The sequence below is a fragment of the Ambystoma mexicanum genome, chromosome 11, assembly GCF_040938575.1.
Source record: "Ambystoma mexicanum isolate Mex_15411 chromosome 11, UKY_AmexF1_1, whole genome shotgun sequence".
NCBI classification, from domain to species: domain Eukaryota; kingdom Metazoa; phylum Chordata; class Amphibia; order Caudata; family Ambystomatidae; genus Ambystoma; species Ambystoma mexicanum.
Window position 1 is genome coordinate 183,329,015 of NC_090934.1, and position 27,672 is coordinate 183,356,686.

Below are 27,672 nucleotides of genomic sequence, written 5' to 3' on the forward strand. Positions count from 1 at the left end.
AGCTAAACATTGTCTGGTGTTCACAGAAGAATAAGACCTTAAAAAGAATATGTTCTTTTCCAAGAAGAAATGGCATTTTGAGAAAAGAAATGGCATGTATTCGGTGCAAAGGAATCTATTAAAATGGCAATTATTTATTGTACTAACATTGTAAAAAGTATCTTAAGTTTAACAATGGCCATTTCTAGTGGGTTTTTCTGATAGGAATGTTTATACTTGAGCTGCTGACTAAAGCACTTACTCCTACGTCTCGTCCCCATTCCTCCATACTTTTGGGACATTCCGTCCATCAGGATTGTACCGGAGCACTTTTAAAGCATCAAAAATAACTTATTGTACTTCTTTCATTTTTACGCGGGGCCACCGCACGTGACCATAACCCCACCTCCCTTAGCACCACCCTGCGCATTGCCCTTCAGTCCTTTTCTCTGTGCGGTCGGGGTCGGATGCACTTGCATCGTGGGGACATTTTTCAGTTTTTTTTCCCAATTGTCCTTCATCTTCCTGCTCCAGTTCCACGGTCTTCTTCTCTTCCTCCGCCTATGCTGGACTGTCAGAGATTCGTGTCCTGTTCTTCGTGCGAACGTTGTTTGGCAACGGCGGATCCCCCTTCTCTCTGTCTGAAGGGCTTGGGCCTGGAACGCTGTTGGGACTCTTGTCTCTACTGTGACTCTCACTCCGTCTGGGCACTCCAGCATAGGCTCGTCAAGTGGGAGAAGGTGTGCCAACGGCTTCCTCCTCCACATTGACAGCAGTTAATTGACAAAAAAAGATGCGTCCGGTAAGTTCCTTCCTTTGTAGAGCTCCCTGACCAGGGGACTCCTTCCCGCGGTCTTCTAGTTCCTGGGAGGGGTCCAAGCGGCTCTAGTACTAGGGTTCTCCCTGAGGTGTCCCGAAAAGGATCTAATCTGGATTCCGGATGCTTCTTCGAGGCTCCCTGTCAAGGGGCTACAAAGACTGGTTTTTCCTCTGAGGTTCTCCATCTGTGGCTAAGACTAAGCCGAACATTTCTGGGGCTGCTGCAACCGGGGTTATTTATGAGGTTTCCCAGTGTGGGACTAAATGTACCGAACCTAGTCTTGAGGTTTCCTGTCAAGTGAGTAAAAGTACTGTGGTAAATCCAGAGGATCCCCAATTAAGGGCTATTTCAAAGACCAGCAGGTTTGGGGAGCTCAATTTAGGAGCACTGGCTTCCAGGCGTGACCTTAAGCTTTAACACAAACAATTTTGTGGTCGTACCGATCCTGCTGAGGGGGCAAAGAAGGAGGGCAAAGGGCCTAGGTCTTCAAGAACTGGCCCTGCCGAGGATCCCTCACTGAGGGCTAATTCTTCTTCAGAAACCACAAGGTCAGAGAAGCGCTCCAGGTCTGCTAATACCGGCTCTTCCGAGGATCCCTGTCAGAGGGCTAAAACTAATACAAAAGTCCCTACAATCTGTGTAGTGACGATGGCCTCACTAAAACCTGTGACACAGATCACTTCAGGCAGTGACAAAATGGCAGTTCCAACCACACTGTCTGGAGCGGCCATTTTGACGTGCTCTTACACAGCAACATTCTCAATGGCTGGCACAGAGGGGCCTACCTTTGGGGCCAAGCAGCATTTTCCACGAAACATGGACAATAGAAACCCTTTTCGTCCTCCAACAGACTGGCGTGCAATGTTTCCACTCCCACACACGGTCTTGCTTCCTCCTGCGTCTGCTCCCTTAGTTTATGTGGATCCAGCTGGAGCATGGCCATCTTGGGAACCAGCCTCATTAAAATCTTGGGGGTATGCCCCTCCAGAGCGCCCTCTACCCAATTCTCTGCCAAGACCTTCCTCTGAGGACGTATTCTTTGGCAAATTCCAGGCCCTCATGCACTCAGACTAGATGAAGGGTTTCTTTAAGGATCTGTTAAAAGAAATGTATCCTATGCCACTTGAGCCGCAGCCTGTTCCTCCTACTCCTCAGCAGGTTTCAGTAGTGCCTCCTCCGCTTCCTGTGGACCCCCCTCATGCACTACCACCACTGCCTCCACTTTCTCCAGTGCTTAAGGCACCGGTCGCGCAGATAAATAAGCCCAGAGTGTCTGAAGTACCACATGCTGCGGATCAGTTTTCTGTTCCCGCCACAACTGATGACAACGCGGACCAGGATAGTGAAGACCCACCCCACTCTGTCAGAGATTTTCATAACCGGGTCTTGGGTTTGATGGCATAGCTGGATATTCCGAAAACCGAGCCTCCGGCTCCACAAGAAGGAGTTCTTTCAGGAGTGTTAACTCTTACTGCAAAGGAGCGCACAGGCCTTTTTCTTCAAAAGGATGTGCATGGAGAAGCCTGTAAGGTCTGGGAAAAACCTTATTCTGTGCAGCATATAAATAGAAAAATAGATGCTTGGTACAAGCTACACTTGTCAGAGGATATACCCTTGACTGCATGCCCGCTCCCTTCATCAACAGTAGTGGCAGCAGCTATGCTCCAGTCTAAGCCGTCTTCAACATCCTCCACGGCTGCCTCTCGGGTCCTGTCCAAGGAGGACAAAATTCTTGATGGCATCAGGAAAAATGTTTTTTTCCAATTCAGTTCTTCAGTTGCGACAGGCGAATGCTGAAGTCATCCTTGCAGCAGTGAGTCTCAAGCTGTGGATTGTATTCATAGCTTGAGACTCACTTTCATGAGACTCAATTTCATGATTGTATCGCACAGGACAGGTTGCAAGATTTTAAAAAGGGGCTATCCGATGCCAGAGTCTTGGCTCCGGATCTGCTGGAGGCTGTGGCCCATCATGTAGATACTTCTGCTCGGGGCCCTATGTTTGGAATAGACATTTCCCGTCAAGTGTGGGTTCACGCAACAAAGTTCTCGAAAGAGGTTCAGGACAAAGTACATGACCACCCCCCCTTCAAAGGTAGAGAACTGTTCCACTCCTCCAGCAACAAGGAGCTCAACAAAACAAAGGCAAGCACACTAACTGCTAAATCTTTGTCGTCCTTGCTAAACAACCCCCTGGTACAGCAGCCTGTACATAGAGGTTGGGGACCCAGACAAGGTCCTTCTCAGGTTTGAGAGGGTTCCAGGAGAATTGAGCATACAGAGCAGAAGGTTTCTCTGGTGGACCTTGACGCAAGCAGCAAAGGCAAAGTGGCCGGTTTTTCTCTTGGTCATCAGCCTCCTCCTCTGCAAGAGGAGGTCTTGCACACGATAAATCATCCTTATATGCACATCCTGATCTGAGGCCCACATCGGAAATACCTTTGTTTTCCTGTGGGAACGGAACACTCCCAATATCGAGTGCTGCCGTTTGGTCTCCGCTCAGCACAGCGTGTCTTCATGAAGATGTTGGCAGTCATCGCAGCATTCCTCCGACTGCAGGGAATTCATGTCTATCCATATTTGGACGATTGGCTTCTGCAGAGTCCTTGCCCACAGGCCGCATCAGCCAATCTTCAGTCACTATTCCAACTCCTGTTCCATCTTGGACTGTTGGTGAACTGGCAGAAATCATCTATGACGGTTGATCAAGACTGGATTTTTCTAGATTTCCATTGGGATACGGTCAATGCAGAGTTTTCCTAACAGAGGACAGAATTGCAGATTTATCAACCACGTGCCTTCTTTTCCGCACTTCTCCCAAAGGTCAGCATCGTGGTCCCAGAGACTCCTGGGCCTGATGACTTCATGTGTTCTAGCCCTATATCTTGCAAGACTGAAGATGAGGCGCACGCAGCTCCCGCTGCAGAGCTGCTGGTCCCAAGCTTTGGACCCAGACTCCAAAATGATTACGATCCCATCTTCCATGACGGTGAATCTACAATGGTAGGCAACCCCCAACAATCTTTCAGTGGGAACCTCCTTCCAGGACCCCTTACTTCAGGTTACGGTTACAACAGACTCCTCCATCTTAGGGTGAGGAGCGGTGTTGGGTCATCCCTAGGTCTACGATCTGTGTACGCCGCAAGACAAAATGTCTCATATCAACTACCTAGAACTCTTGGTAGTTTTTATGGCATTGAAAGCTTTCCAGCCTTCTATCGTCAACAGAGTGGTGGGAATTTGCACAGACAATTCTGTAGATATGTTGTACATCAACAAACAAGGGGGCAAAATGGCGCCTCCTCTGGTAGATCTAGCTATCTAGATTTGGAACTGGGCAGTCCAGCACAATGTCTGGCTACAGGCAGTGCACATTCCGGGTCAGATCAATGTTGCGGCAGATTCCTTGAGTCGCCAATCTGTGGCGAATTACGAGTGGGAAATGAACGGCGACATTCTTCTCAAGCTCTTCCATCAATGGGGTTCTCCTATGGTGGGCCTTTTTGTGACTGCAATCAACAGGAAACAACCACTCTATGCTTCCAGGGACGGTCTCCAAGCATCTTCCATGGAGGAGCCCTGGAGATCCAGTGGGACAAGATGAAGGTTATGCCTTCCCTCCTCTTCCATTGATTCATTGTTCTCTCTGGTAGCTCAGGAGTGCCTCCAACTTCACTCTCCTGTTCATAGCTCCTTGGTGTTGAAAGAAACGTGGTATTGTGGAGGCGCACCACAGTGTCAATAAGTGTTCTCTTGTTTCAATATACACACAACTACTAACTTAATTCTTTTCAAATATGTTTCTCGTGCATGGGGGTATAATCTCCCGGCATGAGGAGACTCAATACAACACTACTACTCCCTCCCTGTTGTTGCCAACAGGTAACCCCTTTGCACTCTAAGAGGACAATCAACCTCATACACAATGTTTTTATCTTTCATGTATAAGTCAACAACTTTGCTTTCAGTATTAAATAGACATATGTGTTCAATAACTAAAGAAAACTCCAATAAGTGAAGAAGACGTTTTATTATACATGACTTCTAAAAAGTCAGAGTTTATTTATATTTTAGTGAATCTCAATCCAACATCTTCCAACTAAGCATGAGCGTTAGATAAATGCATACTAAGCAAAACTCCTGGGATATAACACAAATCGAGGATTGGTTCACAATCAAATTCACAAATCAAGGTGATTCAAATTCAGGTATACAATTATATTAACATTGTTGACCCTACTTAAACCAATTTTAACACTCAAAATGTAGCTGATGCGTTTTGGATTACACACCATCATCAGGGCTTGTGTTCTGCTTTCTATTAAATGAGGTAACATAATATTTCATCTGTGTGCCTATAACACATGAAAAACTCAGTATTCCTGTGTTTGCAGTTGGCCACGAGATCGCTCCAACCTGGAATAACAAATTTAGATGAACACTCCATTAACACACCCCTCTCAATCCCTCATAGTTGGTATTTCCTAAAATATATAAATAATGGACAATAAATTCCATAAAACATGTACTCACACGGAGTGTTCTCAACCCGTGAGTATTGAAGATAGCTGCAAGAATACTCCTAATTCTCTCTGTAGTAACATGAAGAGGAGTATACATGTACAAAACCATGTGAGTGAACCATATGACTAAAGACTCTAGAATGATATATTAGAAAAGATCAAATATTCGCTATATATATATATATATATGTATATATCTAGCTGAAAGAATCCTATCTCTCTGTGGTAACCTAACCTAACCTAAATTGCATGGACAACACCATGTACGTAAACCATACGACTAAAGTCTCCAGAATGATGTTATAAATAAACTCAGATATTCGCTATATATGCTCAAATAAGTCACGGGCCCCATGCCACGACCTGACATCCAATCCTAGTAGCCAGATGGAGTTACCACACGGACTGGCGAGAGTCTCATGCAGGGGCATTGACATATTCCCAGGCCTCTCACACTATGCTAGTCTACTTCCTTGCTTACACTTCAAAGAAATATGAACAATCGCTGTGAACAGAAAGTGTTTGAAATTCCTCCCTTGATCTGTTTCCAAAGGCACCGACGCGAGGTGGGCTGACCATAATAATGGCCATTCGCCACTCTAGTTTGTAAACACTAATCGCTGCCTAGGCAGCATCGCGCATACGCAAAAGCATGTGATCCTGAGCCCTGGCCATCTTGGTAGGGGACTCTCTACAGTAGTTATGGCAATCTCTCACTTTCTTTGTTTCAAATACACGGGGACGGGGCATCCAAGTAACAGAGTACGATCTGGTGCCCCGCCCCTGTGTAAATCAGTTTAGAAGTACGCCGCGTGTCCAAGCGAACAGATGAGCGCAGGAGTGAAGCGGCCCCATAAAAGACACCTATTAAATTATGTACTGTCAATACCTAATCCGTCAGACCAGTAGCCCACACTACTGTTCTCTCGCTTGGTACCAATTTCCGCCCAGACGGGTCTTCGAGCTTTATATAACACATACCTAAGATATTCAATAGCAATTCCACAACAGGGCCTCATTTCCCATTTTCGCTCTTTAGTGCTGTCATCTAACAGACCCTCCACTCGAAAAGGCAAATTACTTAATCTCTCGAGTATGGAGCGCCCAATCACATCCTAGTTTTAACAGCATAAGATAAATTAAAAAACCGAACCCTAGTCAGCCATCCAGTAACTTTCCAGTAAGCCACTCACCCTCCAGTGCCCACTTGAACATAGATTCGATCCTTATAGAAAGCATTTCAAGTCAAATTCACACTTCATCCCTCAGGGCCTTAGGGAGTCCACTGCCTCTATGCAAGAGATCTCTTTCTTATACAAATCTCTGCCCTCACTGCCAACTGTCACTTGTTCCAAAATTACACATTTCAATTGAGCAATGCTGTGCCTGGCCTCTACAAGATGGGTGGCTACTGGGGATTTTAAGTTCTTAGTTCTTATGTTTGACTTGTGCTCAGTCCATCTTATTTTGGCCTTACGCGTAGTCATACCCACATACAAAAGACCATGCGGACACTTCAGGGCATATACCACATTGGGGAGTCACACATGCAGGAGTGTTTAAGTTCTATCGTTTTCCCAGAATGAGGATGTCTGATGTCTGATTAAATTGCTCTTGATAATGTTGCTACAATGTTGGCAATTAAGACATTACTTGATGTGTTGTTAGTTGTTTTTTCTTAGGGAGCAACTCCGCTCTCACCAGTGTGTTTGAGAGTGTCTGACTGTTCCTATAAGCAAAGGTAGGTTGGTCCGGAAACAACTTGTTAAGTACCGGGTCCATTTGTAACATGGACCAGTTTTTCCTGATGACCCTCTTTATCTTGTTACTCTGTACTGAATGCGTAGTTACATAAACCGGAGATGTGTCTGTTTTAGGGGGCTTGGGTGCCAATAAGGACAGTCGCCATATTTTCTCCACTTTTCCTGCTACCTCCTGTATGATGTTGGTTTTGTAACCCCTCTCTAGGAATGTTTTCTGCAGTGATCTAGCTTGTTTCTTGTACTCTTCTTCGTTCGAGATGTTCCTCCTGTATTTCAAGAACTGGCTTAGTGGAATACTGTCGATGGTCCATTTTGGATGAAAACTCGTAGCAAGTAATACGCTATTCCTATTAGTTGGTTTAGTGAACATTCTGGTGTTAAGTCCGTTTTCAGTGCAGTACATTTCCCCATCAAGAAAGTGAATTGTGGTATCACTATGTTCTGTCGCAAACTTTATTCAGGGATGCATTTCATTCATCATCTCAAAGAATTCTTCTAGTTCATTCACTGATCCCGTCCATATACCAAACACATCATCAATGTATCTGACAAAGACGGAAAGATGTTGCAGTCATCTGTTGGAGTTTAGAACATGTTGTGTTTCAAGGTATAGCATATAAATATTGGCATAACTGGGTGCCATGGCCACACCCATGGTGGTGCCAGATAGCTGTAAAAAGAATCTATCATCAACTTTAAAGAAGCTGTTTATGAACACCAATTTGAGCAGCGTCAACACAAACACTCTATCGCTCATGCATGATTCCGATTGTAACAAGAGCCGGTCTATCGCCGGGGTTCAGGATTGCATGCTTGCAGGATGTTGCCTAGGCTTTGATTAGCGTATACAAATGAGAGAGGCGAATGGCTGTTACGGTTGTCCGCCTCGCATCGGTGTCACTAGAAACGGATCAAGGTAGCAATGTCAAACACTTTCGGTTCACAGCAGTTGTTCATATTTCTTTGAAGTGTAAGCAGGGACGTTGACCAGCGTAGTGTGAGAGGCCTTGGAATATGCTGATGCCCCTGCATGAGACTCTGGCCAGTCTGTGTGGTAACTCCATCTACCTACTAGGATTGGATGTCGTGTCGTGGCATGGGGCATGTGACTTATTTGAGCAGATATAGCGAATATCTGACTTTATCTATAACCTCATTCTAGAGACTTTAGTCGTATGGTTTACGCACATGGTGTTGTCCATGTAATTTCCTCTTTAGGTTACCACAGAGATAGTAGGAGTATTATTTCAGCTATATGTGTGTGTGTATATATATATATATATATATATATATATATATGTATATATATATATATATATATATATATATATATATATATATATATATATATACATATAGCAAATATTTGAGCTTTTCTAATATATCATTCTAGAGTCTTTATTCATATGGTTCACTCAAATGGTTTTGTCCGTGTATACTCCTCTTCAGGTTACTACAGCGGAAATTAGGAGTATTCTTGCAGCTATATTCAACACTCAGAGCCTGAGAATGTGCCGCGTGAGTACATGTTTTATGGAATTTATTGTCCAGTATATATATCTTTTATGAATTACCAACTACGAGGGATTGAGAGAGGTGGGTTAATGGAGTGTTCATCTTAATTTGTTATCACAGGTTGGAGCGATCTCGTTGCCAACTGCAAACACAGGGGTGTCCTGTCATTTTTTCAAATGCAAAAGTTTTGAATGGCAAACTTTCGAATTTTTTTGTCGAAAAGCCATTCTTTCGAATGACAATTTCTTTGAAAGAAATGTGAAAGTGCCGTCGACATGGTGTTACGCTCACCTGACTCCCACGGAGGCGCTGGCCTGGTTCGCGCTGCCGTGACCTCTTCTAAGGTGATGCGCAGGGTTCGGAAGACGGACTGGACCGGGCCCCCCAAATCTGGCTTGTCTGGCTCGCAGAAGTATCCTTCTGTAGGCGAAAATAGGGGATTAACTGTCTGCAGGGTAATGCAATCGGCCTCCCACTTTCCCCTCTCACCCTCCTTGAAACCCTTCTGTGATTTCTCGTAGCGTCCATCCTGCTTCTGATGCAGGGGCGCGTTGGTATCCAGTTACTTCACTGGATTTTCGGATTGGTGAGAACCAAACTTGCTTGGCTTCCAGGTACGTTTTTTTGATAAGAGGTTCCCCTTGTGTCCATGCATTAATGTACTAATGCTAGTGTCTTTTTCCCCATAGGGACCGGGGTAGGGAATGCCGGGGAACAGGCACCGAGATGAGAGGTGAAATCCTTGTAGAAATCAGGTAAGTCTTTAATGAGCGTTTTTTGGTAATGTCTTTTCATTCGCTCATTAACGCTGATGTCTCTTTTTCCCCTTAGGGGCCGGGGTCTGGAAATGCCAGGATGCGGCGCAGACCCGAAATGAAGAGCGAATGAATCAACAGGTAAGTCTTAACATGGAGATTTAGCTTTCCTTATTCCCTTCTCTCTCTCACCTTTTGTTCTGGTCTTTTTCTCCCTAGGTGCTGGGGCCTGACTGCGAATCCGGATGATCGCTGCTGAACATGGAGGCGCCCTATAAAGGTGAGTGGAATGCGGCGCTGCAGCGATCGACGCGATGAGCTTTTAAATTAAAGTCTTCCTTTTCAGGATTGTCAGCGAGATGTCTCCGGGATGCGGATTTAGCAGGTAAGGACTTTTCCTTCTTCTGTTCTCTTCTTCTCTTCCTTTGCAGGTGATCCAGGATGCTGGCAGGCGTGGCAGAAGTCAGGATGCAGGAGCAGGCACGGTGAGCGTCCAGCTGCTAGATGCAGAACAACGCGAAGCACGTGTGGCTGTTTGGGTGGGGTTTAAATAGCCTTGGAAGAAGTTCCAGGTATGTATCCTTCCTCCAATCAGGTATGTATCTTCCCCGACCACGCCCGGATGGTAAATTAGTCCCACAGGTAAAGTAGTTCCTTTCAGGCCTCAAGGAGGCCGGGATCCTGCAGCATGGTCTGCATCAGGTAAGTGCACCCAAGCATTCCCATAATGAGCCTGGCGCCTATGGCGCCAGGACTGATGTCTTTTATGAGCCTGGCGCCATAGGCGCCAGGACACTGTCCAAAGGTCCCCTATATGGGGTTGCTGGGTCCTTCCTTGGGGACTGGATGTCCGCTTTCGGGGACGCCGGGCTTGAACCGGCTCCCCGGGAGCGGGCATCATGACAGCACTCCCCCCCAAGGCCCCTCCCAAGGTTGTTCCCTCCGGGGGTTTTGGTTTGTCTGGGAAGAGTCGGTGGAATTTCCTGACTAATCGAGGTGCATGCACATGGTCGCTGGGTTCCCACGACCTCTCCTAAGGTCCGTACCCCTTCCAATCAATTAGGTAGAACAGTTTTGACCTAAACATTTTTGAGTCTAAAATGTTCTTCACTTCGAATTCGGGCTCCCCATCTATTAGAATAGGTTCTGGAGGTTTGAGTAGTCGGGTTCCGGGTACCACTGGTTTCAGAAGTGACACATGAAAAACAGGGTGAATTTGCATACTAGCTGGTAAATCAAGTTTAACAGCCACTGGGTTAATTATTGCCGTAATATAATAAGGTCTCAGATATTTTGGGTTAAAAGTTCGAGGCCCTTTGAGTGGTAAATGTCTGGTAGCTAACCACACTTGATCCCCAATCTGATACGGAGGTGCTTCACTCCGATGTAGATCAGCATTCTCCTTGTATTTTCTCTTGGCTTGTTGTAAATGCGTAGTTGCCTCTTTGAAGGCTTGGGTAATTGTAGAATGCAGATGTTCTACTGCAGGCATTCCGAGGTTCTGAGGTGAGTCAAGGTTTGAGGTTCGAGGGTGATGCCCAAACAAAGTATAAAAAGGACTGTGGCCAGTTCCAGAGTGTACCGAATTATTATATGCGTATTCGGCTATCCAAAGAATGTCTTTCCAGTTGCTTTCAGATTGCTGTAACATACACCGTAAGTACTGTTCAAGGGTCTGATTTGTCCTCTCGGTCTGACCATCGGTCTGAGGGTGGTGACTGGTCGATAATCTTACGTCGATCTGCGCCATTTGACAACATTTGCGCCAGAAGTGGGAAATGAATTGGCTTCCCCGGTCAGAGATTAGTATAGATGGGAATCCATGTAGCCGAACAATATTTTCGAGGAATTCTTTGGCTGGGGCAGAAGCTGAAGGTAAACCTTTCAAAGGAATAAAGTGGGCCATTTTGGAAAACAAATCCACAATTACCAGAATAGTATTGTACCCCGAACAAGGAGGCAGGTCCGTAATAAAATCCATTGAGAGGGTGTGCCAGGGTGCTGGTGGTATGTCTAGAGGTTGAAAGAGACCGGCTGGTCTTTTCTTTTGACTTTTATTTTGGGCGCAAACACCATAGGACATCACAAAATATTTAACATCTTTTCGCCAAGAGGGCCACCAAAATTGTCGTTTCACCTTTTCCTCTGTCTTGGCAATACCGGGGTGTCCCTCTATTAATGTATCATGATAACCGGAAATAACTAGTTCGTGTAATTCCTTATGTGGCAGGAATAAGCGTCCTTGGAAATAAGGTAAACCATTATCTATGGTAAAGTCTGATCCCTTTTGTATCCATTCCTGTAAGGTTGTAGGGTCCAGGAGTTGTTTCACTCTGGCTTGAATGTCTTCAAGCGTCTGTAACAAAGTCATGCCTAGAATCCTCTGTTCAGGAATTATTGGTACTGGTTCTGAGTTTGTATCAGATTCTCCCATTCCAATTCGGGATAAGGCGTCTGCTTTGCCATTCTTGCAGCCAGGTCGATAGGTAATCACGAAATCAAATTCAGCGAAAAACAAAGCCCATCGGAGCTGCCGTGATGACTGAGCCTTGGCGGTTTTCAAATACTGTAAATTCCGGTGATCAGTGATCACTTTGATGGTATGTCGAGCGCCAAGCAGATAATGCCGCCAGGCTTTAAAAGCGGACTTAATGGCTAACAGTTCTTTGTCCGTGATTGCATAATTAACCTCGGGTGCAGTGAATTTTCTGGACCAAAATGCTACGGGATGCAGTTGGTTGGTTTCGGGATCTCTTTGGGACAGGACAGCTCCCATGGCTAGGCTGGATGCGTCAGTCTCGGCTTCTTCAGACCATTCAAAACGTTTATTTTTCCTCAAGAGTGCAGTAATGGGTTGTACCACGCGTGAACATTCCGGGATAAACCTGCGATAGAAATTGGCAAAGCCGAGCATGCTTTGAACCCCTTTTACAGAGCTAGGTGATAGCCATTTGAGGATGGCATCTACTTTTCTAGAGTCCATTCGGACTCCTTTGGGTGTCAGGATGAAACCTAGAAACTCGACTTCTGTGGTATGGAAAACACATTTCTCCAATTTAGCAAATAGTTTGTGTTGGCGCAGTTTTTCAAGTACTGCCCTGACGTGTTTTCAGTGATCAGATTCCGAAGAGGAGTATACCAGAATGTCATCGATATATACGACAACACAAACATCGATGAGTTCCCGAAGGACATCATTCATGAAGTATTGGAAGGCAGCCGGCGCGTTACACAATCCGAAAGGCATCACCTGTTACTTGAATAATCCGTATTTAGTATGGAAGGCAGTTTTCCATTCGTCGCCTTCTTTAACTCGTACCAGATGATAAGCCCCCCGGAGATCTAACTTGGTGTATATGCAAGCGTCCTTCACCTGGTCAAGGAGTTCAGGGATCAGAGGCAGAGGATAACGGTTTTTAACCGTTATCTGGTTCAATGCGCGGTAATCGATACAAGTTCTAAGGTCGCCTTCTTTTTTGGGCACGAAGAACAAAGCCGAGGATGCCGGGGACTTTGACGTGCGAATAAAACCATTAGCTAGGTACTGATCCAAATATTGTCTCAAATGCAGATTCTCAGGTTCGGTAAGGGCATAAATCCTGCTACAAGGGGTTTGTGCACCGGGCACCAGATCGATTTGGCAATCGTACGATCTGTGAGGAGGTAACTTGTTGGCCTGTTCCTTTTGGAAGACGTCCTGAAAGTCTTGGTATTCCGGAGGTAGTTGCATGGAGGCAGAGGTTACAGATGCTAGATTCAGCTTCAGGTTTTCTGGGTAGCAGGTTTGTGTACAATCCGGGAAGGTTATTCTCTTAGCTTGCCAATCAATTTGAGGATTATGTGTCTCTAACCAAGGGATTCCAAGAATAACCTGAAACTGTGGAGCCTTGATTACATCAAACACAACACCCTCCCGATGGCCGTCGGGACCAATAAGAGTCACCTCAGTAGTGGAATGTGTTACCGGTCCAGAGGCAATTTCAGTTCCATCGACTGTGGTGATGACATCTTTGCTGGTTTTAGGACGGAGAGGGAGGTTAATCCTAGAGACCAATTCACGATCCACATAGTTTCCAATAGCCCCACTATCGATGTATGCCTTTATTGCATGCAACCGCTTAGGCTGTTCTGGATCTACGAGAACCATTGGCACAATGAAATGCGAGGTCTGAGAGTTAGTTTTCAAGCTCGGCAAGCGGACCCCTACACTTGTCGGGCGGAGTCGTTTCCCGAAACAGAGTCTTCATGGTTTTTATCAGCGGCTCCTACCGCCTTTCGGGGCGGTTTTGCCGGGCAATCTCGTAGAAAGTGTCCAGAATTCCCACAATAAAGACATAATTTTAACTGCCGCCTCCTTTCACGTTCCTTTTGAGTTAAGGGTCCTATAACCCCTCCAATTTGCATAGGCTCAGAGACATCAACTCCCTTGGGATTAGCATGGGTCTTGACCAACACCCGGGTCTCAAACCTGGACCGATCTGCTTTTCTGTTTTGAAGTCTGTGATCCAATTGGACCACTAAGTCTATATACTCTGTGCATTCTTGGGGCGGATTTACAACTTGGGCCAAGACATCTTTAAGTTCTCCGCGAAGGCCTCGATAAGACAACGTGACTCTTTTATCCTCTGGCCATCCCGTTTCCACAATTAGTCTATTAAAGTTTGCAATATAGGATAGGAGGTCCTGATTGCCCTGTCGCAGGGATAGAAGTTCGTCATCCAGAGCCTGCCCCTGAGAGTGTCGAGCAAATAACCTTTCCATGCTTGCTTGAAACCTTTGAAAATCACGGAGAATCGGGTCATCTTGAGTAACCAGTGGAACTGACCAATCGGCAGCGCAGCCGCTGAGATATGACAATACAAAGGCTACCTTGGTATGATCATTAGGGAAGGCCCCAGGTCTGCATAGGAAGTGCAAACGACACTGATTCATGAATACGGCGAATCGTTTGGGGTCCCCAGCAAAGAGTTTGGGTGGGGCCAGCGGCATGTTTCCAGGTAGATTAATCTGCACAGGGTTACTGGAAACCACAGGAGCGGGGTTCCCTCCGGAACCGGGTAGAGGAGTTTGCCCAGCTTGACCTTGCAAAAGCTGTCTGGCTAGGTCATCAGTTCTTTCCATTGATATTATTAATTTCCTCCTGAGGGCATTAGTCTCTTGACGAGCGGCATGTACTTCGGCCCGTAATTCCCCCAGTAATTGGGCCAACTGATCAGTCTCAGAACTTTCCATAGCGCCTGGGTGGGAATTTGTAGGAAGGCTTCGCGTTCTGTTACGCTCACCTGACTCCCACGGAGGCGCTGGCTTGGTTCGCACTGCCGAGACCTCTTCTAAGGTGATGCACAGGGTTCGGAAGACGGACTGGACCGGGCCCCCCAAATCTGGCTTGTCTGGCTCGCAGAAGTATCCTTCTGTAGGCGAAAATAGGGGATTAACTGTCTGCGGGGTAATGCAATCGGCCTTCCACTTTCCCCTCTCACCCTCCTTGAAACCCTTCTGTGATTTCTCGTAGCGTCTCACCTTAGGGTCTGGAAGGACGAGCACTCCATCCTGCTTCTGATGCAGGGGCGCGTTGGTATCCAGTTACTTCACTGGATTTTCGGATTGGTGAGAACCAAACTTGCTTGGCTTCCAGGTAAGTTTTTTTGATAAGAGGTTCCCCTTGTGTCCAAGCATTAATGTACTAATGCTAGTGTCTTTTTCCCCATAGGGGCCGGGGTACGGAATGCCGGGGAACAGGCACCGACCCGAGATGAGAGGTGAAATCCTTGTAGAAATCAGGTAAGTCTTTAATGAGCGTTTTTTGGTAATGTCTTTTCATTCGCTCATTAACGCTGATGTCTCTTTTTCCCCTTAGGGGCCGGGGTCTGGAAATGCCAGGATGCGGCGCGGACCCGAAATGAAGAGGGAATGAATGAACAGGTAAGTCTTAACAAGGAGATTTAGCTTTCCTTATTCCCTTCTCTCTCTCACCTTTTGTTCTGGTCTTTTTCTCCCTAGGCGCTGGGGCGTGACTGCGAATCCGGATGATCGCTGCTGAACTTGGCGGCGCCCTGTAAAGGTGAGTGGAATGCGGCGCTGCAGCGATCGACGCGATGAGCTTTTAAATTAAAGTCTTCCTTTTCAGGATTGTCGGCGAGATGTCTCCAGGATGCGGATTTAGCAGGTAAGGACTTTTCCTTCTTCTGTTCTCTTCTTCTCTTCCTTTGCAGGTGATCCAGGATGCTGGCAGGCGTGGCAGAAGTCAGGATGCAGGAGCAGACACGGTGAGCGTCCAGCTGCTAGATGAAGAACAACGCGAAGCACGTGTGGCTGTTCGGGTGGGGTTTAAATAGCCTTGGAAGAAGTTCCAGGTATGTATCCTTCCTCCAATCAGGTATGTATCCTTCCCCAACCACGCCCGGATGGTAAATTAGTCCCACAGGTAAAGTAGTTCCTTTCAGGCCTCAAGGAGGCCGGTATCCTGCAGCATGGTCTGCATCAGGTAAGTGCACCCAAGCATTCCCATAATGAGCCTGGCGCCTACGGCGCCAGGACTGATGTCTTTTATGAGGCTGGCGCCATAGGCGCCAGGACACTGTCTAAAGGTCCCCTATATTGCTGGGTCCTTCCTTGGGGACTGGATGTCCGCTTTCGGGGACGCCAGGCTTGAACCGGCTCCCCGGGAGCGGGCATCATGACACATGGGTTAGGGTTGGGCTTGGGTTAGGGTTGGGGGATGGTAGGGTGGTGTGGGGGTTTGTGGGATGGGGGGAGCACGCCAATATTGAAACGTTACATGGAGCTATCCAGTGCTGAAATTACAGCACTGGACAGCTCCATGTAACGTTTCAAAGTTTTTGTGTATATTGGCATTTTAATATATTTTTTTGTAACTTTGAAACGTTACATGGAGCTGTCCAGTGCTGTAATTTCAGAACTGGACAGCTGCATCAAACGTTGCAAAGTAAAAAAAATAATAATTGAAATGCTGCTTTTAACATGTAAAAGTGCATTCCAATTGAAACCAGTCCATGACTATTGTCGACGGATTGATTTCGAAAGAAATGCACTTTGCATGTTAAATATAGGCTGTCTCAGGTTTGTTTTTTGAAACTTTGTTTTCGAAACTTTTGTCTGTCAACCTTTTTTTCGAAATGATCACTATGAACCAAACACAGGACGTTAGTGTCAAATTAAACTAATCGCTGATATATAAGAATAACAAACTATTCACAAGGGTACTAAGTCTGAGTTTGTCATGTGTTATAGGTATACAGATGAAAATATTATGTTACCTCATTTAATAGAAAGCAGAACACAAGCCCTGATGATGGATGTTTAATCAGAAATGTGTTGGCTACATTTTGAGTGTTAAAATTGGTTTAAGTAGTGTCAACAATGGTAATATAATTGTATACCTGGATTTGAATCACCTTGCTTTGTGAATTTGATTGTGAACCTATCCTGGATTGGTGTTATATCCCAGGTGTTTTACTTAGTATGAATTTATCTCACGTTTATGCTTAGTTGGACCTGTTAGATTGAGATTCGCTAAAATATAAATAAACTCTGACTTTTTAGAAGTCATGTATAGTAAAACAGTCTTCCTCATTTATTGGTGTTTTCTTTGGTTATTGAACACATATGTCTATGTAATACCGAAAGTAAAGTTCTTGAATTATGCATGAAAGTTTTAAAACATTGTGTATGAGGTTGATTGTCCTCTTAGAATGCAAAGGGGTTACCTGTTGGCAACAAGAGGGAGGCAGTAGAAGCATAGCTCCTTGGTGGCCAGCCAGGTTCTGGTGTTCAGAGCTTCAGCAGCTACCAATATGCGATCCTTTCAATTTGCAGCTGATCTCCGATCTTCTGCACCAGAGCAATGACCAGGTGTGGCACCCCTGCCCACAATCCTTGAACTTGGAGGTCTGGTGCCTGTGTTCAGGTCCTTAGCACAGTTTAACCTTTCAGAGGATAATATGCGCATAATCCAGGTGGCACGTAAGCCTTCTACGAGAGCGCATTTCAAAAGTAAATGGCTTTGTTTTTGTCATTGGTGTCTTGCTAAACAGCTTGATCCTCGACATGCTTCTATTGACTGTGTCTGGTCTTTCATATCAGACCTTGCGGTCTCTGGTATTCACGTCTTATCATGCCGCACATATCTGTCAGTCATTGCAGATTATCTTTCTACAGATAGTTGCTCTTTTTCTCTGGCAAACCCAGTAATCAAGAGGCATTTTGCAGGTCTTCTTCATCTATTTCCACCGGTCAGGCCTCCTCGCCCGAAATGGGATCTGAACGTGGTCCTTACCGCCTTGTGTCACAAGCCATTTGAACCAATGGGCACTACTGAGCTCAATTTTCTCTCCTGGAAAGTGAATTTCTTGATTGCAATAAAATCTGCAAGAAGAGTAAGCGAGCTTCAAGCTCTTCTGTCGAACATCCGTTCTTGACTTTCCACAAGGATATGATTGTGCTTCCCTTCTTTCCTTCTTTCCTTCCAAAGATTGTCTCAGAGTTCCACATAAATCAGTTCATATCCCTACCAGTTTTCTTTCCAAACCCGCTCTCAGATGCAGAAAGGGTTCTTCATAACCTAGATGTCAGAAGAGCGCTTATTTTTTTCCTTGACAGAACAAGCAAACTTAGAAACTCCTCACATCTCTTTGTTACTTTCGGGGACCCAAAAGGGAAAAGGGCTTCAAAAGCGTCTATCTCACGATGGATCGCTTCATGTATCTTGGAGGTTTATAGATTTCAAGGCCTTCAGCCCCCACGGGGCATTCATGCACATTTCGTTGGTGGCAAAGCAGCTGCTGTTGCCTTTCCAGATATATGTTTCTTGGGAGTCCATAGCCAAGGCTGCTATGTGGGCTTCTCTCTCTTCTTTTTGTAGACACTATTGTCTTGACTTGAGCTCCGGGGTTGATGCCCAGTTTGGCCAGGCAGTTCTTAAGAACCTGTTAAAGTAAGGGACATTTCCATCCTCCCGTTTCTGTGGTCAGTGCTTGGGAATCTCCCAAAAGTATGGTGGAAAGGGGGCGGAACGTAGGAGTATCACAAAGCACTCACGATAGTGACTACCTTACTCCTGGACCATAGACCCCTTTCATCCATACGTCGCCCGCCGTCCCCTCTAAAATGTTTCCTCTATTTTGCTAATGGTCCTTCGACTTTGGCGAATGAAAAGGACTGACGTGTGATGCACGGGGCAGAGCTCAGGACGGCGGGGCTACAGTCATGTGCGGTGGCCGGTGTAAAAATAAAAGGGGGACAAAACATTATTTTTGACACTTCAAAAGTGCTCCGCTCCCGTCCCGATAGACGGAATATCCCAAAAGTATGGAGGAAAGGGCACTATGGACTAGGAGTAAGGTAGTGACTACGGATAGTAACTTTGTTATTATCAAAACCTAGAATAACCAGGCAGTCTGGTTACTCTTCCCCAATATCCCTATGAGAAAGGATGAAAATAGCATCAATCAGTGATCATTTTGTGATTTTAAGAATGACTACAGATCTTTATTTTTGACAAATATGTCATTGATTAAATGGTTGAATCATTACATACATAATCTACACTTGGTGCTAATTTCTTATTTTGCAACACTCGCCCTAACATCAAAGTATTTGTAGCTATGGACTATATATATACCCACTTCCACAACCTTAATCTGGCTCTGAGGATAAAATGGTTGCGACATATGTGCAAGGGCCATTCTGCTTCACATTTCCGGACATTATCTTCAGCGATGTCCTGCCTCTTCTTTCCAGAGATAATGGTTCCTCTCTCCTATGAGAGGACACCCTTGCTGGGGTTAGTAGGGTGATATAATGAACATGGATCTTAGACAAGACCGGGCCTGTATGAAGTACTTTATTTCTTTTCTTGAGAACAGTTAATAAATAAAACATATGAATCATTGGTTTAGGCAGAATCCCAACCTGAATTCCTCTCCACCAATATCGTTTAGGCTGACCTCTCCTGCCAATTCACTAAAACCCTTCAAAGAATATTCTTTGACAAAGAGAATAACAGTCACAAAATGAGAATGTACTTTGCCACTCTGTTGGAATCTAACATCAACATGGGAATACCCAATTAGTGTACCTGTGCAGTCACAATGTTGTGGCTCACAAAAATTATTTCACACTCTCCATGGTCCCTTCATACAATTCACAAAGGTTCACTTACAGTCGCCGAGGGGTTTCTTTGTTGTTTTCTCGAGTTACCGCTGGTACCAATTTAACCCCCTCTATGTGCCACTGTGCCTCCACCACGAGCTGGAGCTATTCTATAATTTGATGGAAGAACTGACTCTGTGCCTCATTATAACTCAGGCGGTCCAGAAATAACGGTGGCGGTAAACCCGCCGCCACCGTTGTTTCCGGACCGCCTGATCCCGACTCCTGCAGGCGGGAGGTGATGTTCCCGCCAGGTCTGACCTGGCGGATTTAACACCGCCCGCCTGCAGGCGGCCGAGGAAACACCGGCAGCATTACGAGATGCTGCCGGTTTTTCCATGATCCCCATTCGCATCGTGTCCCATAGGACTCAATGGGAATGGGGATTAACACCATTCCGCCTCCGTGATTCCCGGAAAACCGGGGTTGTAATGCCCCTGTAATTCCGGGAATCACGGAAGCAGAATGGTAATACGAGTCCGGCGGTAACCAGGCGGTTTTACCGCTGCAGTTACCGCCGGACTCGTAATGAGGCCCTGTATTTCTTGCTCATTTCTCACCGGGAAGGTTATGAAGGCCCCATCACCTTGTACGCTTCGGTTCCTGAATTCTTCCCACTATGCAACTTCTATACCCCTTCTCTACTCTGCATCTGGCCCTGCTCCTCTTCAACACCATGCCACGTACATGTTCCTTCTCCTACTTTTAGTTAATCCCTTCTGATTGGGGTCTCAACTCTAACCCATGACAAAGGTTAAACCTGCCCCTCTTTCCTTCCTGCTCTTGCTAGCTCCCACCTCGCTACCCTTCACCTAACATCCCTGCAAAACTTTAAAGAGTGACTGCTTTATAAATTTCACCAACTCACCTATCTCCTGATGATTTTCACCAACATTTAAATAAATTCGACCCACCACCACCTGATGACTCCCACTTGTCCCTGACCTCCTTCGTTTTTCTCTGGACCTTACCACTTAAATTCCTGTTTCCTCTCTGAGATGCCAAGCTGCTCCAAACTCCTGCACCATATGGGCCTGCACCTGTGTATTATTATTAGGGCTGGCGTGTGATTAGCTATTGCAGCATTCATTCCCATCCTCAAGTAGACCATATGTTCTAGCATGGGCTCTGCATAAAGGCTGAACCCCTTATTCAAAAAATATGATGATGTACCATAAGTAACCTTGGTGTTCAGAAACTCTGGTTCTGTACAGACAGCAGGCAGGTGGCTTCCATAATCAAGAAGAGCCACAATCCCATACCCCTGGAGCTTAATAGGGAAGTAATATCTGCCTGCCTTTTCTTGGGCAGTATCTCCGCTTCAACTGCTATTTTCTTAGTATTCTGACTCGAGCAACCAATCCTGACTTGACTCTGCTGCCTCATTTGGAACACAATAGCTCATGTAATTGGTTCTGGCTTGAAAATTGTAGGACATGAACAAATTCTATGACTGGGCTTACCATAGGCATGACATTGGATCATCTATTTCTTGACTAGAATGGGTGTGGGTACTTTGCTTCTCACCATTTGGATGGACCAGTTGCATTTCTCACCACCTTCTTACTGGTATTCTGTGCTGATCACTTTGATTGTGGTTCTGGGATCGCTGGTCTAGAACGCTGGATTCTCTCTACTCCGGTGGCCATTTAGATGTGTAGCTCCTCGGTCGGTTTGTGCAGTTGCCAAACTGGATATTTTAACTGGAAAGTTAAGGAATTGAAGAACTGCTCCATAATCAGTTCCTCCTTAAGTTCCTTGACATTTATTTTCTCCAGTCATTTTCCTAGGAGAAATTTGGTACTGTTTATCATCTGCTGAGATGTTTCCTGAGGAAACAAACAAATGCTGCACCTGGAGTTCCTGGCCTCTCCCAAGTCGCTCCAGAATAGTGTCTACAAAAGTGTTGTAACCTATTTTGTCCATCTGCATTTTAAATTTGATAGGCCCCTGGAAGCTTCCCCATCAAGAAAGTTGCAAAATATCAGGGCCAGCTGTTGTTTTCTGACTTTGTTGCTTCAGATTTTCTATCACAGGTTTGAAGGACATCCTCCAGATCATCACTTAGGGAATATCAATGTTACAAAAATATGTATGGGCCTGGTGTGCAAGGCTATTATTATTCTAGCTGAGCTAGGTGGCCTGTCACTAGCTTATCCAGTATGCAGAGCTGGGTTCTGAGTGTCGTTTCTGCTTGCTCCCTTCCTGCTCCCCCAATCAGGCCTTGACTGGAGTCCAACTCCATGGCCCCTAGAATGAAGGAGCTTGTGGTTGCTTCCTCAAGGGTGGAACATGTCTGCTGTGAGCCTCCCAGAAGGCTTCAGTACCCTTTTCCATTCTAGCGGGCAGGGGATTTAAATGTGCTGATATTTAACATTTCTGTCAGACGGAATTTCCCCTACTCTCTCTGATTAAGGGTTTGCCATACGCTGGAACCCTCACACTAGTTCAATGCCCAGGATTGGTGTGAGTCCCACACAGCCAAACATTGTTGATCCCATTACATACACCATATGTCATATCACGGACATGGATCAACTGACAAGAGTAAGGCTGATATATGGTTATACATTTCCTTTCTTGATGATCTCTAAGGATAGATAATCGATGCCTAAGGACCTCATTACGGGTTTGGCGGTGCGGGAAACATCGGCAGTAACACGGTGGTAACACAGTTACCACTGCATTACCGCTCTGCCGAATTACACGTTTGGCAGTGAGTTAGAGGAAAAACCTCCAGCAAAATGCTGGAGGTGATTCCACTGCCTTACTGCCAAAATGTACCCATTTCGGCAGTATTGCCACCGGTGGTAATACTGCTTGTTGTAATACCGCTGGTGGTAATACCGCCAAAATCCCCATGAAGTCCTATGGACTCCATCAGTGGGGACTAACACTGCAAAAACTGCTGGTAATACCGCCGAAATCCCCATGAAGTCCTATGGACTCCATCAGTGGAGACTAACACTGCCAAAACTGCCACCTGCTGAATTTCTGAATTAAACTGGAATGGACAAAGTGATTCTTCATCTAAAGTCTAGCATTATTAAAGTATCCTTGTTGGAAATGGCTCAACTGCTTCTGCCCTCTGGATTCGAATTAGCCAATCTGTCACATAATAAAACTTTTAGAATATGAAATGTTCAAATAGCAGTAAAACCCAAGTAAAAAAGGGATATATTGGCATCAGAAAGTATCTCCATTAAAATGTGGAGATCATACTAAAACAGCAAAGTTGAATAAACCAACAATGAACATAGTGGAAAAATCAAATAATTTCTGTGCTGACACGAATTATACATTAAAGGTTACATTCAGTTGCACAAATAAAGTGGATAGAACAGTGAAAGAACATTTGCCAAATCCTTCTAAGGAACTTCAAATGGAACGTTGGTCTTGGACGAGGGAGTCTCTTAATTTACACACCAAATAATGTTAATATCCAACATCGGACCAGGAGTGGATTATAGGTTCTTGGAATACGCGTGGATTCATTCACCTGTTCAACAACTGTGAAATTGCATTCTCGGATTTTGAGGTACTGTGTTTTCAAGAAACATGGACGACGTCAACCCCTAAACTTGACAGCTTTGATTCTTATCTCAACCCGGCATACATGGGAGTTAATGGGAGACCTTCCTCAGGCCTTCTTACCTTGGTGAAAAATGGCATGGGGTCCAAAGTTGTTTCATCTTGAAACCCGAATGCATTCATCCAAGGAACTCTAGTGAAGCATGACCAGGATGATTATACCAGCCAACTGAATCCGCTGCTAAAAATTCTATGTGGTGATTTAAATATGTCATGTCTTGACAGAAGGGGTAACATCATTACATATTTTTGGAACTGTTGCCAACAATTCTCGAGCTAGAGCGGCTAGTTGGACAGCCGCAATGAAAATAAGAAATGTGCAGATGCTGAATGGCCAAATTAGGGGAGACTTCACTGGGAAACCTACTTGGACAACTGGGGTCCAATCTAAGACATTGGGCTATTTTTTCATGTCTGACAACATGATAAAATATGTTAAGATTTTAGAAGTGTTGGACATGAAAAAAAGAGATCACTTCCTTCTGAAAATGACGTCCAGCATTAGACCTCTTGTAGGACCAGAACATTATAGAACGGACTTTGAAATTTCAGAAGGGAGGAATAGGTTGCGCATACGCCCAACAGTTGTCCCTACTTGTCGAAATATAAACTGCAGGAAGTCAATCAAGAAGGAGTGAATTGTGCTCCATTATTGCTGGACTTTGGGGTTCATGCAATAAAGGAGGTAAAACCACTTTCACCCCTAAGCACGGCTGCTATGAAGGGCTTACTAATATGAAACAGCCAAGGATAGACCTACAGGAAATCTGTTGCTCAAAATCCAAACGGTGGAATTGCATAGAAAAAGAAAACAGAAATATAGAAATTGGTTGATTTGGCATAGAGCCCAAATTCTTCAGACAGATGCTGAATCTATGCTGAGGGATATAGAAATAAAAAACTCCAGAGAAATCTGGCAGCTGCTTAACAGGAAAACCTCCTTCCAATCTGCTTTTTTTTTTACAAACATGGTGACAGAGGATAATTGTGTACGTTTTCGCAAATTATTTGGACCCAATTGAGAAATCAAAAATCCTCTGTTAAAGAAAGTGGAGGGGGCGTGGGTAATCCTGATCGATTCTTGTGATTTGGAAATCTTGATTAAGCGTGCAAAATCAGCGACAGCACCGGGCCCAGATGGGCTAACCTATAACATGATTAAAACTGACCCCGAAGTCTGGATTCCTTTAATCTCTAAAATGTTCGAGCAGGTGATGTGAATGGGAGCCGTGTCTGACTGGTGGAGGACAGCAATTATAGTTCCTATATTCAAGAGAGGCAATAGGGTGGATCCTAACAACTACCACCCTAAAAAAGTGAACAGATGTGATCCTCGCCAAACGGGATTTGTGATAGGTGTGGGAACTCAATTAAACGTGTTACTTTTAAACATTTTGAAACTTAATAGCCATAAAAAACAATGCTAAAATCTACTTGACTTTTATCGACTTTAAGAAGGTCTTTGATAGCATTGATAGGCATATTTTATGGTCAGAACTGGAGGTGCAGAAACTGTTCGCCGCACCTGTTGTCGGCAATTAAGGCCCTGTACTCTTTGACTAAAGCACGATAAGATTGAATTCTCAGGGCCACTTATCTAAAGCTATCCTGTCATTCAAAGGACTGAAACAGGGATTCCCACTGGCCCCAATTGTAGTCAACCTTTTTTATCAGATCTACATGAGACAATTTATACTGGGCATGCTTTCCCTCTGAAAATTAATGGCAAAACCTTGGCATGGGTTATTTAAGCTGACGATTTGGTCATGATTGACCAGACTCCAATAGGTCTTCAACAAAGACTATCTAGTCTACAAGAGAATGTTGCTAAAAATGGCTTGTAGATTGATGCGGACAAGTCAAACATCTTTATTCTCCGTTCATTAAGAGGAAGACATGGTTCCCACATCAGTCATTAGATATGAATTAGCTTTGATTTCAATCTCTGCAATGACGGTGTGGAAAAATCTCTCTTTATATAGAAAATGTATTATACAGGAAACACCTTCTCCATATCAGATATTTTGTATGAATATTATGAGGGAAGAATTCGCTTTAAAGCTGTGGATAAAAAGATGTGCACATTCTTGACTACCTTGGAGCTACCCAAGAAATGCTAGAGATAAACCCAGCCCAAGTGGAGAGGACGCTGTGAGAACAGGACTGGATTAAGATGGAACAAGCAAGAAATAAATATAAACTACACTGAGTCGAGAAACTAGGGCGTATAAATCACTTCCAAAATACCTAATCAAATTTCCAAGCCCTTTATACCGAGATCGTTGCTGAGATTTTACTTGAACATACTACCGATAAAGAAAACCTTAGAGGCTCACAAGAAAATGTCTGATAACCATAACTTTAGGTTTTGTAGTATCTAGGGGGTGGCAGAAACATTGAAACATATTGTATTGCTATGTACAGGTGTCACTTAGTTGAGGACTAGATATTTGGGAACCATTACTGGAGAAAAGAAAACTTATATGATGGAAAAGTAGTGGTCGAAGTTTTTATTGGGAGAACATGTTATACTAATTGTTGGATTGATACAGTTTTGAAAAGAAGTTTTTAAAACAATTGACATGACTTATTTTAGTTGTAAAGGAGGAAAATAAACAATGAGGCGTTTGATATAAAAAATCAAAATAAAAAAATGACAAGATTAATTTTGCTACAAACTAAATGTTAGAGTACCACATTTAATCTAGTTGTTGCTCATAATTTTAGGACTTGGCACTGATGATGATTATGTAATCATGTTAATACGAATTGAATTTTATAGAAAAAGATTTGTAATAAACCATATGTCTTAGTAAAGATAAAATAAGGTAAAGCCACATTTACAAGTGAAAGTAACATACAAGAAGCTTTGAATAAAGCAGAATCCAGATTAAGAAACAACATATGTGATCATGTGGTGAAACTGTGGTTTATGAAACTGCCTGTTGAGTAAACTATTGAACTCTGAAAGAAACCTGGAAGTTCCTGGTTGCGTGACCTGTATTGGGTGGACCGTATGGTCTGAAACTGTGCCAAGACCAGAGAACTAAGATATGGTGAATCAAGAACTATTGAAAGCAAATGCTAGGTTCCTGGTTGCGTGACCTGTAACGGGTGGACCGTGTGGTCTAAAACTGTGCCAAGACCAGGGAACCCCTAGAAGCTAACAAGGAAGTTTGCTGTTGTGAAAGAAGGAAAACAGCTGTGAACATCAGACCTTGGGAAAGGAGTGCCCTGAGTAGAAAAGTATTGGTGCCTTGGAACTGTGTTACCCTGGAACTGTGTTAGAATGAGTCAGAGGTTTCTGAGGTGGAAGGTCATTGTATTTGATGAGGTTGACTCAGGGAGGGTGTGCAGTACCCTGGGCGAAGATGAAATTAAATGAAATTATATTTTATTTATATTGCGCTCATACAAAAGAAGATGGGCATCCTTTGGCCTGTAGTATCTAAGGTGATATGTGAATGTCCTGTGCCCAGTGACATGGGCTAGGTGAGGGTGACCAGTGTAGACTTTCCATTCCAGTCCTAGGTCTATCATGCCTTGGGGAGGCTCCCAGCCTCCCTGTTCACTTCACTAGACATGCCCAGATTAAGGCAGAAGACTTTGTCACAGGGGCCTCACAGACATTTAGAAGAGGGCGGCCTGGGTCCCAGGTTAGGAATGTCTGTGCATCTTTGTGGGGAGCATGCCCAGTCCTCAGTGCACAGAACACCTAAGATAATGAAATATATAAGGTTGGTATTCTATGTTTTGATGAGGAGCTTGCTCAGTAAAACAAGTGTAATGTACTTACCTTGATTACAATATGCACTGGAAGTGAAGACACACAATTGTATCTCTGAAAATGTCCAGCCTTCTTGTAAAGGATCATGCCCAGATAAACCAATGAGCACCAAGACCATGCTTAATTTTGTGTTCTGGATACTAATTGGTTTGTCGTGCTGCAGCACCCACACCTTTCCCACAGTATGAACATATACTAATATTTCAAATAAATAGAAAATAACAAATGCTGTTGCAGATTCTTCTGCCTCACCACGTCTTTCAAATTCTTGCAGGACACCCGTAATAACAATATATGTTTCCAAATAACAGGAAAGTCCCAATCTTGGGTGAGCCTCTATTGCTGCTGTCCTCATCCTACTTTTTACCTAAAATACACATGATCTCTCCTACAAGAGATTCATTTTTTCTCTATTCACGTGGATGTCAGAAGTCACTGGCGTGGCTCTAACCAATGCACTCCTAAGAAAGAAAGAGAGAAAGAGATGGGCCTCATCACGACTTTGGCGGTAACCCTTAAATCCGGCGGTCGCGCTATTACCGCCGGATTTAAGGGTCCCCCAAATCAGGACTTCAGCAGATTTTGCCCCAGCTCTGAGCTGGGGGGAAATCCGCCGAAAATTTGCGCTATTACCGCTGGCGGTAAATCCGCCGGCGGTAAGAGCGCAAAAATTCCCCATTGAGCCCAATGGGGAATGGGGCATTCCCGAATGGGCTCAATGGGGAATGGGGATTAACCTTACCGCCAAACTCGTGATCCGGCGCTATTAG

The 27,672-nt window shown here is 44.7% G+C and overlaps 1 protein-coding gene across 3 annotated transcripts in view; it reads right to left on the bottom strand.

The window, feature by feature from the left end:
- Positions 1-27,672, bottom strand: part of LOC138503199 (pancreatic secretory granule membrane major glycoprotein GP2-like) — a 362,636-nt gene that overhangs the window by 108,264 nt on the left and 226,700 nt on the right. The gene's annotated exons all lie outside the window — the stretch shown is intronic.